The 5,336-nt window shown below is 36.6% G+C and overlaps 1 long non-coding RNA gene across 1 annotated transcript; it reads left to right on the top strand.

Annotated features, from left to right (window-relative positions):
- The first annotated feature begins 734 nt into the window (after nucleotides 1-734).
- On the top strand, nucleotides 735-4,512 carry LOC104961332 (uncharacterized). Its single transcript, XR_800089.1, has 3 exons — nucleotides 735-799; nucleotides 2,687-2,871; nucleotides 4,418-4,512. It is a non-coding gene; the product is annotated as an uncharacterized lncRNA (long non-coding RNA).
- Nucleotides 4,513-5,336: the final 824 nt, after the last annotated feature.

Here is a 5,336-nt window from a genome sequence, read left to right as displayed (position 1 = left end):
AATATCATTCACAAATATATTCACCTCTGAAATTTTAGTGCAACAATGTTGTCCACAACGTTCAGTTTTGCCTCAACCATATTTGTATTTGAGGCAATGCCTTACATTGATGCTATTCTGCTCTCTTCTACCTGTAGTGGAGTTTTTCCACAAATTAGTATGAATGTACATTTCTGTAAGGCTGTTAAATCTTATGTAATTTCAAAGAAAAGCAGATGAAAATATATTTTTATGTTCTTTATGTATCATATATCTTAGCCTATAGCCTATTTCATCAACAGATACAGAGGAGCAAATGTTGGCAATGAGAATCTTAAATCTCTCTCCAGATTACAGACTAAACATGTAAAGATCAGAGTAAAAAAAGAAAGAAACATTGACATTGTGTTATTGTTGTTTTGTTATAAAGATTGTGCTAGTTATAATTCCTGTTTGGACAACAATGCATCATATTCTTTAAAATACATCATCAAATGTTGTGTTTTGCAGATGATCCAAGGTGGTTATTTAATCTGTTTTGTCCTAAAGAAGTAGGGCAATACTTATTTTCCTCAAATTATTTTTTTTTTTTATGATTGTCATTTTCTATGTCTTTCTATGTCTTCCCCTGATCTCAACTTTTGTGGTATACAAAATGTATAATGTTTATATGTTCTTGAATAAATAAAGGAAAAAAAGCTGGGCTGGAGCTCCACTACCCACTGTGTTTATAAACTGTGGCGTCAGGGCGTAACCTGGAAGTAGTCACTCTGAGCGGGATAACCGGAACAACAAGATGGCGGAGAGTGAAGAGTTTCGGGTAGGCTAAAAGAAAAACACTGATTGTGACTTTCGTCTGTCAACATTAAAACACGTTACAAAAACTTGAAAATAATATGATGTTATAAATATGGCGGTCGGAGCTGACGGGCTCAGAGGAAAGGGCATTACTTCGCAGAAATATGCACTTTTAAGAGCAGGTCGTTAGCGTTTAGGAAGTTAGCCTTAATGCTAAGAGACGCTAATAGGTCTCTTGTTATTTCACTTCAACTGAAACCCTTGCTGAATTTAATTTTTCAATGTGTCTGTTCGCGGTGTTGTTGTCTTTGTAAGTAGTTATATAACGCTGTTAAGCAACATAATTGGTCATTAAAACCCTCCTGCACGAAGTCTATTACATGCAGCTATTATCACGATGATACAACAGCTAGCAAAAAGTTAACGCTATGGTGTCTAAATATCTTAATTTTAACACCTTCATATAACCTTAGCCACACTGGTATAAAGTCTTTAGGTTTTTTCTTTGATCGTTTTAACAACTTAATAGTTTCATTGAATTGTACTGTTAAGTCTAGACTATATTTTCTGATGTAAACAACTGTGCAAATACAAAGCTGAGGGAACAGCTGCAACGCCGATAACTGACTGATTATTTGCTTGTTCGGTAATATAACGTGATTGAATTTGGTTAAAGGAGGCTGGGAAGTTGTTTTGCTTATGAACTACATGTATTAAACATCACTGTCTAGTATTGTTCCTGTGATAATGAAAATACAAGTGATCCTGATAATCATTTAGCGGTGTGAGGCGGGGGAGGAGGGTTACTTGTTAAATCTAAAAAAATGTAATAATTTACCTAATCTGATAAAGATGTTGTTTTTTACTAAAGGGTAGGCCTATGTAACCTTAACAAAGAAGAAACCTACCCTGAAAGGGTTTAATAGGAAAATATAATAATGTGTGCACACAGATTTAATTGATGGTGTTAACAAATTATAAAATCTATTCTCTTACACTCTTGTTAATTAATTGTCTTGAATTAATCATTTGTATATGAATTAACTGAACATGACTTAAAACCGTTTTTGAAATTAGAACATACAGTATTCCCAAGGGAGTCACCGATAAATTGATGTATTAAAGTAAACAAACCTGATTGAACCCAGACTTATGATTATTTAATGAATGCCACAAAAGCCTGAAAACCAGATTTCCTCAAGATACAGATTTGTCATAGAAAAGCATGCATACAATGTAATCAAGACTTGTATTGTGTGGCCTTGATGTAGGCTTGTGTAGTGTTTTCTTGTTTAGATCTTTATCAGCAGTAGTGTTCAGTTGTGTAACTTATTGAGGAATCCAGAGTGTCCCAGCTTCAGGTGTTTCTGGGCTTTATTTGGCACGACAAAAGAGGTTGAAAGTCAAAATGAAGGCACTGTGTCCAGAATAAGTCAAGGATCAAAGACCCTTTGGCCCAATTCCAATCGTACTGCTTCCCACTCTGTGACGGAGTGGACTCCGTCTGTAGTCACACTGTCAGCTGAATGGCGCTCCTTCTTTAAGGCGGAGGAGGTTGTCAATACAGCGACAAGCTTGGGGAATACTTCCTATCTCTGACAGAAACGGGAACGGTTGTAACTTTCTCTAACCGTAGTTTCAAATCAGCCACTCACTGACTATTTTTTAATAAAACTCCCAAAATCTTAAAGGGCGTTTTATTTTTTATTTTATTTGTCGATGTTCGCATGGAACTATGTGTACATAGCGTGTTTCACGGGGGACACAAACAGCGTTGCACCTGGTAAGGTAGGTTCAGCAACAGGTTTATCAGGACTTATGCTGTGTGTAGTGGTCGGCCGAGTAGGCATACTCCCACTGTTGCCCTGTGATGTAGGTAAACAGTCCAAACTGCCTTTTCTGTCAGCAGGAGTCCTTCCTGTAGCAGAGACCTCAGCGTGTTGACAGGAGAAACAGCCGCGTGGGACCACACCAACAGCAGCATGAACCTCCAGCAGCCGGCACCTCTCGTCCCCCCCGTCCACCCTGATGTGCAAATGAAGCCCCTCCCCTTCTATGATGTGCTGGACATCCTCATCAAGCCTTCGAGTCTAGGTGCGCCATGGAGTTTTCTTTTCTTTTTCCTTTGAACTGTGAGACATGTAACCCTTGGTTCTGCCATCATGACTTGTGGCGGGTACTTTTGAATGATCTCATATACTGATGCAAATGTATTATTCTAGAAGTTGCTAATAATATACCAACAAAACATTTTTCATGACAATACTTTCCTGAGTAGGTTTTACAAACTAAAACCATTAAAATGTTTTGAATTGTGTAAATATAACCAGCTAGGGAATTGTTTATCACAGGATTATACCACATGCATGTCATATTTAAGCTTGAAGATTTTTTCCATCATACATTTGAAAAATGACGGCAAATGAGACCTCTGCAGCAGCACTAAGTCACATGGCCGTGCAAAACGGAGAAACATGGCGTATGTCCATTATTTGCCTATGTTTTACCCATGCGTCCCTAATTCTGATACAGATGCTCCATGAAGGTGTAGTTAGTAGTATGAAGTACTTCACCTGTTTTGGTAATATGTGCAAAACCTAAAGGAATACAAAAAGTAACATTATGTTTTTCATGAAGAAATGTTCCTGAGTAGGCTATACAAACTAACAAAAACCTTTTTAATATATTCAATTGTGTAAATACAACCAGCTGGGGAATAGCTTATTAAAAGATAATACCACTTTCATGTCAAATTGGTGCAATCATAATGATGAACTTTCATATCAACTTCCAAGACGTATTTGAAACTGGAACATTTTGTGATATATCCGACTTGGCAATAAGTAGTCTAGTAGTGACTGAAAATAAAATATGGAACCTTGATATCAGAAGTAGATTAAAATGAAATTCAACCCAAAGTTTGAGTTATTTGGTCAATTAAGAGTATTTTAACCCTTACATGACCAACATCCTATATGACTAACAAGACTTATACCTGACGAAGGCAGTGCCAGCCAACACTAGCAAGGGTACAGTTTGTAATTGTTCTGTAGTAAGGCCTAACCGGAGTTGACTGTGTTCCTTAAGTGCCTTTGTCCCTAGTACAGAACTTTAATTGAATTTTGAACACAATTAGCCTTCGTTGTGGAAGAGGGAAAGACTCATGAGAATAGAGATTAGACACTGAACCATCAGAAACAATTCAGAAAAAGTTCAGAAGTTTTTTGAGATATTTCTCTCCAGCAAAGTGATCAGAAGTCGAAAATGCACTCTGTGTGTTGTATTTCATTTGCTGATCCTGAAAACACTCGCTACACAGGGCGGAAATCCTGCATCAAGTACCCCCAGGGGTCCACGTACCCCCGGTTTAGAACCGCTACTGTAGTTCATTGAGAGGCAGCACAAATGAAAACATTGAAGCAGATAGGAAGGGGCTGCAGCGTTTCAGTGCACTCTAAGGAGAGTATTGAGTTCATGGTGTGGGGATTGTGCAGATGAGTTGGGATTACTGCAGTGATCCATCTGAAAAGGTACCAAAATGGTAACTTGTTGTTCCATATGAAGATCACTAATGATGCTAATGTGTGTGTTATTAGCCATGGTATTCACTCTAACTTTCAGTCACCATTTGTGTCTCCAGGAGCGAGTCCTGCACAGAGGTACCACCAAGAGAAATACTTCATCTTTGCCCTGACACCACAACAAGTTCGTGAAGTGTGCATATCCAGGTAGGACTGTTTAATGAAAAGCGACTTGTGGTGTTAAATAATAAATCACTGATTCTTGAGAGTCGGGACAAAACACTTTCTGAAAAATATTTTTTGAAAATGTACACTATTGATTAGTTATATATTCATGTAGATTAAGATATGTGCTATTTAACCATGTAAAGGTGCAGGCTTGAGGTTAAAACACATTTTTAATAAATTCACATGTTTACCTTAAAAACTTGATTTGTGTCAACTACGTCAGACACACTAAAAGTATATAATTATATAATTATAATAGCCCAACAAGAATCTTAAGTTCTGATGTATGTTGTTATAGTGTTTAGTTAATCTTATATGCAATAAAATATAATATGTAAACTAACGGCTTAATTTCACACTGTTATGAATAGACAGATTTAAAAAAAATTGCATTTTCAAACTTTATCTTTTATTTTGCCACTAAAGAAAAAAAATCCTTAAGGGAATAAGACACAAGAGGGTATAGATCTGATGGTCCTTTATTACTTAAACAACACAAACTGAACAAAGAATTAGTTTTTTCCCAGAACAATTACAAAAACATACATCTGAGGTTGCTGATGAAGATCTGACGGTGTTGACAGGAAACTGACTGAGTTGACAAAATTGTATTTGCACTTCTGATTAATGAACAAATGCTTTGTTAAACAGATGGAAGTGACAATAGATTCATAAATAACAACTCCTTGTCTTCATTCAACTGAAATAAACTATCTTAGTGTAAATACAGCGTTTCAAACTATAACAAATTGCACCGTTTCCAACTATTACAAAAAATAAGCTAACAATCAGCCATAGGTGATGCTGCAA

The sequence above is a fragment of the Notothenia coriiceps genome, unplaced genomic scaffold, assembly GCF_000735185.1.
Source record: "Notothenia coriiceps isolate Sejong01 unplaced genomic scaffold, NC01 NC01_scaffold00033171, whole genome shotgun sequence".
Taxonomy (NCBI): domain Eukaryota; kingdom Metazoa; phylum Chordata; class Actinopteri; order Perciformes; family Nototheniidae; genus Notothenia; species Notothenia coriiceps.
The sequence above is the reverse complement of the archived record's forward strand: the minus strand, read 5'-3'. Positions and strand labels throughout refer to the sequence as shown.